This window comes from Suricata suricatta, chromosome 10 (genome assembly GCF_006229205.1).
Source record: "Suricata suricatta isolate VVHF042 chromosome 10, meerkat_22Aug2017_6uvM2_HiC, whole genome shotgun sequence".
Classification (NCBI taxonomy): Eukaryota; Metazoa; Chordata; class Mammalia; order Carnivora; family Herpestidae; genus Suricata; species Suricata suricatta.
The window spans coordinates 55,247,717-55,260,988 of record NC_043709.1 but is presented as its reverse complement, the minus strand read 5'-3'; the positions used below and the strand labels follow the sequence as shown (position 1 = coordinate 55,260,988).

General features: G+C 42.9%; 1 long non-coding RNA gene across 6 annotated transcripts in view; it reads left to right on the top strand.

Annotated features, from left to right (window-relative positions):
* The window catches only part of LOC115304573, a 62,715-nt gene extending 54,608 nt beyond the window's left edge, over positions 1-8,107 (top strand). For 5 of the 6 annotated variants that reach the window (XR_003914507.1, XR_003914504.1, XR_003914509.1 and 2 more), the window contains 4 exons: positions 2,796-2,909; positions 3,974-4,060; positions 6,370-6,454; positions 7,892-8,107. This is a non-coding gene — a long non-coding RNA (uncharacterized LOC115304573). The remainder of the gene's footprint in view (positions 1-2,795; positions 2,910-3,973; positions 4,061-6,369; positions 6,455-7,891) is intronic. The other variant, XR_003914505.1, reaches the window with a different exon arrangement.
* Positions 8,108-13,272: the final 5,165 nt, after the last annotated feature.

Here is a 13,272-nt window from a genome sequence, read left to right as displayed (position 1 = left end):
TAAGGGTTCTAGAGGAGAGGTGCATGCAGAAGTGAGATTATATAGTTAGGAGAACTGATCTAGTTGTGGAGATTAATAAAGGCCTTTCTGAGTAAACATGCACCCCCCCCCCCCCCCCGCCCAGACAAAGATTGAGTTGGGGACTTCAGGAAGAGTGGAAGTTAATTTCGGGATGGGAGGTAATTGGTGGAAGCCACTAGGTAGAAAGGGCCACATGTGCGAAGGCCCTGAGGTAGCAGTTTACATGGTACATCTGAGGATCTGCAAGGAGACTGGTGTGGCTGACATGATGAGAAGTATGGTGCAGAGATAGAATGAGGTCTGGCCTTTGGGAGCCTTGTAGGCCAAGATCTTGGTCTTTATCCTAAGAGCAAAAATGTTTATCATTATAGCCATTGTAGAAGTAAAGCAGAGGGATGATATCAGAGTTGTACTTTGAAAAGTTTTCTTTGGTAGCTATGTGAGGAGCAAGAGAGAATGCAGGGAGTCTGGTTAGGAGGCTATTGCAATATAGTCCATTTTATTCGGAAACACATATGCTGGACCCTCTGGCATTCCTGAGAATAATTTAGGGGTGACTTTGAGTTGGGCTAAGATTCCCAAAGTTGTGGGTTTGCATGAGCCAAAGAAATACTGTTTTGTATTTACAACCCTTGTTTTGCATGCAGGCTGGTAGGCCAGGGAATCTCAGATCACAGAAACATAACTCCACCAGCTCTGTTTTGTGAATTCTGAATTAAGAGACATGATGTGACAATGAGGCAAATATCTTAAGTGCCAGGATGGTGCTTGGAAAATCTGTACTGTAGTATATTCTGGATGAATGTCAGTCAGATTTGGTGCCTCCTGTCCTTCTGGTTAAGGTGGGAATAGAAGTAACTTTAGGTTATTTTGGACAACCCCAGGATAGAGCACGAACACCTTGATAGAGTGTGAAACTTTATGCATTATTAAGATGCTTTATCTACATGATGCCGAGCTGCTGCTGAGTACCGAGGCATCTGAAGCTCAGCAGGTTCTTTCATTTTTGCATTATTGTCACTGGTTGGGTGGTCTAAGGACCTGTGCAGTTTAAAGTAAAGACCTTATGCCCTCAATTTTTTGAGACTTCACAATACAAGGCAGACTCTTGAGCCCCTGTTGGAGGTTTTATTTGTAGGTGGTATTGTGCAGTGTGTTCTATGTTCTACTGTGGCTCATACGTTCGCTCTTTAATGATAGCTCCTCTTAATGTTTTTTCCATTGGGCGGGTTCATTGCTGAAGACTGTAATGATGGCAATGATTTAAATCTCAACTATAGACACAGGGAAATAGAAATTTACAGCTATTTTCAACTCAGTCAATTAGGCATAGTTCTGAGGATCATGGGATAGTGACAAGTCCTATGATAGATGGTATGAAATTTTGATGTTAATGACTTAAAGCCCCTCACATCTCTAGTATGGTTTGTAGCTTACTTTCCCTAAAGTTATTAGTCTCTGACCGATGTGATTAGTGTGAACTAGTGTATATGAAAATAAAAATTAGAGTTATTTGCTTTTCCTTATCTCTAATCTGTAGGGATACATAGAGATATTATTTGGTTATCATGATTTTAAAAAACATATCATTATAATTCATATTTTAAAAATTGTCTCTGATAATAAGACTGGTAACTCATTGTTTTTAAAATGTTGAATTTTTGGATTATTAGTGACAACGTCCATCACTAAATCCTAGTGATTTCACTTTTTATCTCTTGAACTTCTTTCTCTACCCCCACTTTCATAATTTGTTCTGAAACAATCTCCTAACTTGTCTGTTACCCACATACCTGGAGCTAGCTAAACTTGGGGTTAAAGCATAGTCCTATGTACGACAGGTTTGGTGTTTTTACTTCAGTATATAGGCAGTGATTGATTGAATCATTGGTCACTGTGGCTGAACTCCGTGTCTGGCCCCTGGACCCATCCTCATGACTGAGGGATAAGACTTTACGACTGGCCCACCTTGGATCAGATGCCCACCTCTTGGCACATATTGAAAATACCCATTAGAACCACATGGTCTGAAAAGCATCTACCTGAAGATGCTGCTCTGGGCACCTCTTTCAATAAATTTTCTTTGAGTTCTGTTTCCTCACGTTTATGCATTTATAAAATGACACCAAGGAGAGAGGCCTCCGTTAGGTCTTAATCTCTCTTTACCTTGTGGTTACATTTGAATATTCTTAACAAAGGTGAATTGTCAATGTCTCTTTTAACAAGGGAGTGTGCGCCAGGCAGGAGCGCCAGGAACTCCGGGCAAGGTCCCTGGGAGCGGGACCCATGGAGTGTGTGCTGATTGGCAGGACCCACTTAATTTCTAGAGTAGAAATCCTGAGACTGATTTGGGAGGGATTTCTCTCTTTCTGGCTGTTGGTAGATAAGAAAGAAATTTCTTTGTGCTGAAAACTAGAGCACAGAAAGATCGGTGCTTATATGAGGGCGAGAGGACAGGAGAGAGAATAAGTGTGCGCATCCTACTTCTGACCTTTGTGCCTGCAGCCTTTCCCTCCCTTTTGGCATGTTTCCCAACTTGGGGACTCACCTGGGGGCCTCCCCAGCCAGTTTTCTGCTCTACAAGGCAGGACAGGATGCTTGTTAATTTTTGGTCTCATTTTTAATCAGCTTAGAAATTTAGTCAGAAAAATGCCAGGTACACAGGATTGTTAAAAAAAAAAAATCTATTAATTAGCTACCTGCGGGCTTGCCTCCTCAAGTTAGGTTTAAACCCGGAGGAGATAATGACAAACGGCTCTCTTCTATACCTCCAGGTATGGATAAGCACCACCCACGATGAAAGCATCAATGAAGATACTGCTTTGGAGGGATTTAGATTGTAGAGAAGAAAAGAGGTTTTGAGAGCTCATTACTGGATCATTGAACTGGTAAGAATTATAAAGAGCTCCGTTTTCTTTTTAGTTTTTATGTGCATTGAATTCATTTTTCTAGTGTGACAAAAGTACTCATAAGGGGCCAAACATTCACTCTGCTAATGACACTTGACATTTCTGGTCATCTGAGAAACAAGGATGCCTAATTTCAGGAGATGTGCATAAAGATGGTAACAATCAGCCCACCACGTGGACTCTTTGAGGAGCTAAACATTTAAAATGGATTCAGGCTCAAAAACTGAGAAACGTATTCCAAATATGCAGTAAAGTCAATTTGTCTGCCGTACCTACCTTCTCTTTATGCCCATGGCCTTTAGTTCATTCACCCCCAGCAGAATTCAGTCAAGGGCGGCCTCTTCAGGGATGGCCCAACCACTGCCAAGCAGCCAGCCTCTTATACTGTTCCTTCTCTTTTTCTCTACTCTCCCCTCCCCCATCCCAGCCATTTTTCTCCTTTTCTGAAGGTCTTGTTAAAATGTGGATTCTGAACCAACAGGTCTAGGATAGGGCCTGAGATTCCGCATTCTAACAAGCTCTCTGGTGACTCAGTGTTGTTAGTTTCAGAACCACACCTTGTGTAGCAAGGGACTAAGTCACAGAGACAGAGGGAATTAAGAGTCCAGCCAGATACCTTAACTGTGACGCTGGTGTGATGGTGTGGGAACTCATGCTGTGGAGGGTCTCGGACAAGCTCTAGTGTTGTCTTCTGAAGTCTGTTTTTATTTTTTCCCATCAGTTCCACAAGAGATGTTTTTTTTTAAGTTTTATTTATTTATTTTGAGAGAGAGAGAGAGAGAGAGAAAGAGAGGAGAGAGAGAGAACAAGTGGGGGAGAGGCAGGGAGAGAGGGAGAGGGAGAATGCCAAGCAGGCTGCCTGCTGTCAGCACAGAGCCTGATGCAGGGCTCGATCTCACGAACTGTGAGATCATGACCTCACCTGAAATCAAGGGTCAGATGCTTAGCCGGCTGAGCCACCCAGGTGCCCCAAGAGATCTTTTGAACAGGGTGCTTTTCCTTGAGCTCATCTGAGGGGGGTTCTGTTTCTTTCTTACAACCAGATGTGCTGTGACCAGGTCAAGAAGCAGATACATCAGTGTTTAGAGGAGAGTCCACTGGTCAGGCCTGTATTGGGTACAAATCACCAGGTACCATCTTCCCTTGACTGTTGCTGGCATCTTGCCCCTCCTGCCACATCTCTCAGTCAGGCGACACCGCAAGTCTGTGCCTCTCGGGCAAGACCTTTCTCTGAGCCTGTTAACTTGCTCATTTTTCACATAAATTTTTAAAAATGTTTATTTATTTATTTTGAGGGAGAGAGAGAGAGGACAAACAGGGGAGGGACAGAGAGAGAGAGAGAGAGAGAGAGAGAGAGAGAGAGAGAGAGAAAGAGAGAGAGAGAATGAGAATCCCAAGCAGGCTCTACACTGTCAGCACAGAGCCCAGTGAGGGTCTCAAACTCACAAACCATGAGATCACAGATGACCTAAGCTGCAGTTGGGCACTCAGTTGACTGAACCACCCAGGAGCCCCTGAGGGAGGTATTTTAAAGGGCCATTTTCAGTGCTTCTCAGTGCTTATGATGCAGGAGATAGCCCCCACTGAAGGCTAGCCCCATGTCCAGCTTTCCATAGTCACAGCCACTCTTTGTTCAGTTAACCATAGCCACCTTTCTGGCTGAACAGCTCCTTCCATACTCCAGCTGAGGAATTTCTGTCTTGGTCTCTGCAAGAGGATACCTGGAGAAACGATTTCAGAAACCAAATGGCCACAATGATACAGTCCGGTGAATTCGATGAGCCTTGCCATCGATCTCCGCACAAATATTTTCTACCCTTTTTTTTGCAAAGGGGATAACGTATTACAGTGAATAAGAAACCAGTGTGCCAGGGCCAGGGATGATATGGACTGAACCATGAGACCCCAAATTAAATTTATTGGAGATAGTGCCTTTAAGCAGGTGATTAAGGTTGAATGAAGTTATAAGGGTGGAACCCTGTCTGATAGATCTGGTGCCCTTGTAAGAAGTGGCAGAGACACCAGAGCCCTCTTTCCACTATATGAGGACAGTGAGAAGGCCACCATCTATAACCTAAGGAGAGAGCTCTCAACAGAACTTAACTGTGTTGGCAGTCTGATCTTGGACGTCCAGCCTCCAGAATGTGGAGAAAAAAGATGTCTGCAGTATAAGGTCGGTGGTGTTTTTGTTCCAGCAGTCAGAGCAGACTAATACAGCTCAGTGAACAAGAGGCAAGATGAGATGGGCCGGGGGAGAGAGCAAGGTGGCCATGCGTGCCGTCGGTGCTGTGGACTAGTGACTGGGACAGTTCTCAATGGAGATGAGCGTCATCCTTTTCTTTGAAGAGTTAAAAACCCACAGCTGGGAACCCTGACTCCACTTCTTACGGGTGGTAGCAAGAAAGCTGCTGGTGACAAGATGTGTATCTCATTTAAGGTGTACTGGCAAGAGCATTATTTTTCTTTAAGCCACAAAGAGGATGTACATCTTACAACACAGGGGGTGAAGGAATCACATAAAAGTTGGCCTTTCGCCTTAGAACCACAGTCTCAGGGAAGTCAAACTTTGATTCTTGAATATTTCTTAATTTTTGATGGCCCCAAAAAACTGTACATTAAGACCACAGATTTCCAATCTGCTGATTTGATTATTAGAGTTTCTGTGTCTCAGGAGTTATTAGGAGGGAGAACAGCTATATCCAAACTACCAGGCAATGCACAGCCACTGATAATTAGAAAGAAATAAAATCGATGTCTAAATGAATGTGCAGTTTACATGCAAAGGTAACCTTTTATTCTTTCCAATTAGGATGTTATTTCTCTGTAGACTTGGCAGATGAGGCTGTGTTATAAATAGAAGTGATATTTTGTAGGGTTCTTCTAACTGGAATGTGCATGAGGTCAAATTATAATCAAAGTAATATATATAAGTAATGAGCTGAGCCCACATTCCCAGACATTTATCCTTTTAGTGGTAATAAATGAGCAGAGATGAAAAGAGAGCTTCTGGACAAACACAACAAAATAGTTACTTGGGTTGCTGAAGCACAGCATCTTATCTCTTTGTAATGAATGCTTGCCAGTGATAATCAACCTCATTTGTTAATTGCATTCATGGTATTAATGAGCTCATTAGCATAACAGTCACATCCTGTTCTCCTGTGGTCAAAGTCTAGGGAATCACGAGTTTTGCACACCTTGTTACTATAGATATACTTATGCATCCCAATTATGTTCAAATTCAAATGCCATCTGTGTTGACTTTATAAAAGGACACCCTGAAATCATTCTTTGCTTATTTTTAAGGAGGCTTTCTGAGAATTTGGTAGAGATTTTTTCTTCTCAGAGTAATGAGTTGCATACTTATGACAAAGCTTCACATTTAGCTCATGTTATTGGTTAAGTTGATCTTTTTTCTCTCCTGAATTCCATTCCCCAGCAAGACTTAGCCACAGTCTGGAATCCAGCAGCGGGAGGAGAAAATGACAGACTCTGGGCAAGACTCAGCCAGCAAGGAAAAGGAAGTAAGTGAAAGTTTACCCCTTCTGGATGGGGGCAAGGGGGGATGTGAGTAGAAAGAAAAAGAGGCTCTGGAGACACAGGGGTGGGGCAGTGGGTGTGTTGGATAAGACCTTCAAGGTGCGGAGATGTGTATCAACGTAGGTTTGGAACTCTGGAATTTTAAAAAAAATTTATTTTTAAGTTTATTTTAAGAGAGAGAAATGGAGGAGGGAGGGGCAGAGAGACAGGCAGGGGAGGAGAAGAGAGAGAGAGGGGAGGGGAGAGGGAGAGAATCCCAAGCAGGCTCCACACTGCCAGTGCAGAGCCTGATGCGGAGCTCAAACCCACGAACCGTTAGATCATGACCTGAGCCAAAATCAAGTCAGATGCTTAGCCAACTGAGCCACCCAGGTGCTCCAATTCCTGCACCGTTTTATGTGGTATGGAGGAAACCTAGAAGTGTCCTTATGCCTCCCAGTAGCCCAGGTCGGTTAGGGAAGGGAATGGAATGAGAGCCACAGTGTCTGCCTTGGCGAGAGGAAGGTGACCCCTTTGGGTCACAGTGGGAGACCAGAGAAAGGACCCAGCAGAGCTCGAGGGTCAGCCAGGGAGGACCACCAGGCCCTTGTGGAGCAGCAAGAAGCTGATTCAGCTCAGCCCAGTCATGTCTTGGTCTCTGCCTGATACTGGTTGCTCCCCAAAGGTTACCAGTCCTAGAACAAGGTGGGTCTAGGCATTTTGCAACCAAGAACACCATAAGGAACCAAAGACCATCCCCTTTCCTTGAGCATCATTTTGGGGAAGAGAAAAAACAAAGACATCTAAAGACTGAGCATTTGTCCCAAGACATCAAATTATCGAAGATCTCTTCAGATTTTGGGATCGGCCTGTGATGACAAGATGGAACCAACATTTCTAGTTCCCTCTTTCTGCTTGCAAAGGGAGCAGGGAACTTGTAAAAGGAGCTTAATTAACAAGAAAATAATGAAGCTTCATGGGGGGGGTGGTTTATGAGGATAGTGAAAGTAAATTTGCAACTTGGCTACAGTGTAACTGAAGAAAGGCCAGAAGATTTGGAAATGGTTATGGTTGTCCTGCCCCTATGAGCCAAGCTCTCAGGCACAATCTGAACTTTCTGAGATGTGGCTTTCTTCTGATTATCTGTACGGTGTCTCTTACCTGGACCTTTCCTGCTGATTCTGTTTGGCACTGAAATTCCTCCATTTTATACTATGATCTTGACACATGCTTGGTGGGGAAGTCAATGCCATGTACTTCATCTAGCTGGCAGGGCCATAAGCCTGTATTGTCCTTGCTGGTGCCATCCACATTTTACAGATGGGGTACACAAAAGCTAAGTGACTCATCCAGGGTCATTCAGCCAGTGGAACAGCCAGGCTTTGAACTCACCTCAAGTTCCATGGTCTCTGTGCTTAACCCTAATCTCTACTGTCTTCTAGGTCATGGGAGTCTCCAGGATGTTGTGCTCAGCCTGGCCCAGTTTTGCCCACCTCCCTTTGACTAAAAAGGAGAAAGAACACTGCCAATTTGGATCCATATTGTGACCTACATGAACATGCTTTACTTTGAAGCCAGTTTCATTGGCACCTAAGTCATTAGCTGTGATGATTGGCTTCTAAATTAAAGGCAGCTCTCTCAGTGGTAGAACTTCCTAAGGTTGTGGCCACTTCAGTGACAGACCCATCCCTTGTGTCATCCCCTGAATCCATGTGGTAAAGGAGACAGAAAGAGGTTGTTCTCAAAATGTTGAGTTGAGTCCAACTCCAAATGAGGCATTATTTCCCATATAGCTCTCCTTGTACTCTTAGGTGGAAAATCCCAAACGAGGAGGTGTTTATTTCGGTGTCCAGATCACACCTTCCCACAGAGTGGGAATCAAGTAGTGTTTTACAGCAGTTGTGAAGCCCTGAGCTCCCACCTGGAATCATACCCTAGCAGTGAGCTGTGGGGTCTAAAGCAAGTTCCCTTAATCTCGTCTTGGCTTTTCCATCTATACCTGTGGGTCTCACAGGGTTGTGAGAACTACATGAAATATCATATATCTGGTAAACCCTATTGATGCTTACATAGTGCCCATTGTCCCCATCCTATTTGCCTCTAAAACCCAATTTTTCTTTCTTTTTAAAAAAATATAATTTATTGTCAAATTGATTTCCACACAACACCCAGTGCTCATCCCAACAAGTGCCCTCCTCAATGCTCATTACCCACTTTCTCCCTCCCCTACCCCATTAACTTTCAATCTGTTCTCAGTATTTGAGAGTCTGTTTTGTAGAACCCAAATTTTCTTAAGTATTAATCCCTCTTTCATATGTTGTGGGGTAAATCCTGAGTACACCAATTGTGGTAGCAGTCTTTGCCAGTGATTGGTTTAAGATGGGTTATGTAACCCAATGTTAGCTAATAAGATATGAAGAATAGTCTTCTAGAGGGATAATGCAAAAGATGCTTTCTGCTAGATGATGTCATTTTTGTAACTGCAACTGTCTTGTACCAGGGACAGAGCTGGTTTGGCAACAATGCTAACACATCGGGGATGTCAAAGAAATAATATGAGAAGAATTTGGGTCTTTGATGACATCAATGAGAGTTAAATGAATCAATGCTGAAGCTACTTTACCTTGGGACTTTTTGTTATGTAAGATAGTATTTTTCCTCCACCATTCAAGCAATTTTGAGTTGAGTTTTCTAATACCTGCAGTCAAAGGCATGCTAACTGATGCAGTATGTAAATTGATGCAATATGTGTGATCTGTGAAATTTTGTAGTAGGAGTTTCAGGGGGAAGATACTGAGAATGTGGAGACTAATTTGGATTATATGGAATATTAATTTCCTTTTGCTCTTATAACAAATTATTATAAATTTAGTAGTTTAAAGTTTATTTATTTATTTAGAGAGTGAGAGAGAGAATGAGACAGAGAAAAAGAGCATGAGCAGGAGAGGGGCAGAGAGACAGGCTCCACTGTCAGCCTGTTGTCTGTGTCCCATGTGGCGCTCTAACTCACTAACTGCAAGATCATGACTGGAGCTGAAATCAAGAGTCAAATGCTTAACCAACTGAACCACCCAGGTGCCCCATAAATTTAGTGGTTTAAAACAACACAAACTTATCATCTTATAGTTCTGAAGTCTATATTATCTTATAGTTCTAGAAAATGGTTCTGAAGTCTTGAATGGCTTGCCTTGGACTAAAATCAAGGTGTTAATAGGGCTGTGCTCCTTCTGGGGGCTCTGGGGGAGAACATCTTTCCTTGTCTAGCTTCTAGAGGGCAGCTTCATTTCTTGGTTTGGGGTCTCTGTTTCCATCTTCAAAGCTGGCACTGTAGCATCTTCAAACCTTTGTCTGCTTCTGTTGTCACATAGGGAGTTAGGCATAGAGTTGGAGCGTAGTAAGAAACCTTTCAGTCCTATGGGGGAACAGGGTCGCTTGGAGTTCAGTGTTCTATCTGTCATTCAGCTTGCCTTCTGCCCCCAATCCCTTTCTACTGTGTTTTGGAAGAAACACTTGCAATTATGATCCATTGAAAACTTTGGAAGACCCCAGGAGCACGTAGGAGAGCTGCTTCGGGGGCCTTGGTATTAGGCCCGTGGCCTATAGTGGACACATCTTACTGTGGCAGACGCGCAGGGTCATGTTGCCATGTGGAAAGCACCATTGATTTAGCATCATCAGCAGAATCTAAAACAGCTTTGGCCCAACAGGGTGGCTTTAGGGCACTGTAGTATTGGCTGAATGACTTTGAGGACCTCAGTGGGACTATAACACCAGATGCAGCCACATGACACTGTTAGGGTCTCTCTACCCCTGGAGGTCTTGGTAGTAGTCATTACCACAGGGTCACTGAGAGGGCTGAGCACCTGAGCACACACAAGACAGCCCCCCTCGCTCCTGAAAACAATGGGAGAGAATCTGAGGTGAGCTGGAGGGGCCACAATAGTCTGAAGGAAAAAAAATCAGAGAAATCAACTTCATTGTTAATGTGATCTCATTTTTACTGTTTAGACCAGGCTTTAGGAAACACAAGTCATGCCTAAAAAAGATGTATATGCTAAATATAGATAATATTTACTCACAAATAACAATGTAAGTATATTATATATACATATATATTAACATCAATATGGGCACACAAGCAATATTAATATAATAAACATATATGCCTCTATATACATATGCCTACACATGTATGCTACACATATACATAAACAAAAGTCAACTAATGAATGGAATTTTTACTATTAAAAAGATGATTGGTTCATATGAAGAAAAATGTGAAAACATTAAAGGTCACTAAAAAGCAGCCAAGGGGCCAACTTAATTTGAATGTAATCTGTTATCAGGCTAACACAATGTCCACTGGGCTTGTGAAAGTGTGGTAAACGCATTAAAAACACTCTAAGACAGTCAGGGTTGTAATGTGTTATATGGGTTTTTGTTTTGTTTTGTTTTGTTTTTTTTGAGCAGGAAGGGATGGAGGAAAAATAGTGAAAACTACCTTGGATACAAGAATTAATTTTGTTTATTCACAGTTAAAGCTAATATTCTTATTTAAAAAAAGGTTTATTCATTTATTCTGAGAGAGAGAGGGAGGGAGAGCCAGAGAGAGGGAGAGACAATCCCAAGCAGACTCTGTACTGTCAGTGCAGAACCCAATGTGGGGCTCGATCTCACGACCTATGCTGCAATCAAGAGTCGGAAGCTTAACTGACTGAGCCACCCAGTTGCCTCTAAAGCTAACATTCTTGATGTTTCTAATTGTTTTTTTGAATCTGAAGAGAGATAAAGAAATGATTATTTGTAGAGAAGGTGTTTCCTGACAGTATTATCTGGTTTTCTTATGAAGAAACAAAATTTAATAGGACCTTTAATGTCAATATTTGCAGGATACCAAGAATGGTATTTCCATAGTTAATTCAGAAAAATGTGGCTGAGTTTTTTGCTTTTGTTTTGTTTGTTTTTGTTGTTGTTATGCTTCTGTTTCTCTTTTAGGATTCCAGGTGAAGAGTTAATAGTTTTAAAGTTTGGGTGTTTGGGTGTGTTTCAAAGGGAAGAGATATGTTTGGCAGAGGGAAGACCATTCTGTCACTGCATTTTGGGTATGGAAGGTGAGAGAGAGAGAGGGAGAGAGAGTGAGGGAGGGAGAGAGAGAGAGAGAGAGAGAGAGAGAGAGAGAGAGAGAGAGAATGAGGGAGTGTGTGTTTGTATGCATGTGTATGTGTGATCACATGATATTTATGACTGTAGGGTAGTTGGGGGTTTTATGGTTTAAGGATAAAGAAGGAGGGGCGCCTGGGTGGCTCAGTCAGTCAGTTGAGAGTCCGGCTTCAGCTCAGGTTATGATCTCACAGTTCCTGGGTTTGAGCCCCGCATCGGGCTCCATGCTTGCAGCTCAGAGCCTGGAGCATGTTTCCGATTCTGTGTGTCCCTCTCTCTCTGCCCCTCCCCTGCTCATGCTCTGTCTCTGTCTCTCAAAAATAAATCAGTGGTAAAAAAAAAAGAATAAAGGAGAAGAATGGCTTGCTCACTATAGTAGTTTGATTTTCCAAAAGTGTGAAAGGCAATGGAGGGTTGGGGATTCTGAGGGTGAGGGAGACCTGAGCCCTTTGGAGCTGGGTGTGGTGGAACCACATGTGGTGTATTAGTTTTCTATTAGTGTTGTGACAAATTATCACAAAATGCTGTGACTTAAAGCAATACAATTGTATTACCTCTGCCAGAAGTCGGTGGGCTCACCTGTATCATAAAGCTTAAAACAAGGTGTTGGTAGGGCTATTTTCTTTTCTGGAGTCTCTAGGGGAGAATCGTCTTCCTTGTCATCCAGGTTGTTGGCAGAATTCATTTCCTTGAGGGCGTAGAACTGAGGTCCCTGCTTCCTCCTGGTCGCTAGTTGAGGGCCATTCGCTTTTAGAGGCTGCCTGTGCTCATGGTTCCCTACCTCCATTTTCAAAGCCAGCAATAGTGGGTTGGGTCCCTCTCACACTTTGAATCTCTTTTTCTTTTTTCTTCTCTTTGATGAACATTTCTGCCTTCCTCTTCCATTCTTAAAGGCTTACTTGGGCCCACTCGTTAATCCAGGATAATCTTATTTTAAAGTCTGTAACTTTATTTATTTATTTATTTTTATGTTATTTATTTATTTTTGAGAGACAGAGAGAGACAGTGCAAGCAGGGGAGGGTCAGAGAGAGAGGAAGATGCGAATCTGAAGCAGGCTCCAGGCTCTGAGCTGTCAGCAGAGAGCCCGATGCGGGGCTTGAACCCACAAACCATGAGATCATGACCTGAGCCAAAGTCAGATGCTTAACTGACAGAGCCACCCAGGTGCCCCCAAAGTCTGTAACTTTAATTCCATGTGTAAAGTCCCTCTTACTATTACCCGTAATACAACATACACAAGTGTAGCACCAGGGCCTGAAGATTCTGAGAGTCAAAAGTTTGCCCAACATACCTGGGAATGGTTGTTTAGGTTCCTGTTTGGACTGAGGCCTTGAGAACCTTAGTGATCACCCTTTTGACCAAACTTATTTCAGAGGGAGGGAGACTCTCAGTAGACCTGTCCATTTTCAAATGGATCTCAAAGGACTGGGGAAGGAGTAACGGCAGTGGTAACCCCCATAAACTCCTGTTCACAAGGCCTTGTAACCCTAGGGTTCTTATCTGATCCAATAGGTAGAGAATTCTTAAAAGTAACTAGCATTGGACTTCTGGTCAAACTTGGACTACTGGAGTATGTAACAATTAGGCTGCTTGTAGCTGCCGACAATAAAAACTTGGATTCAGGTAGCTAAATAATGAGCTTATTGTGGACAACATGGAGGG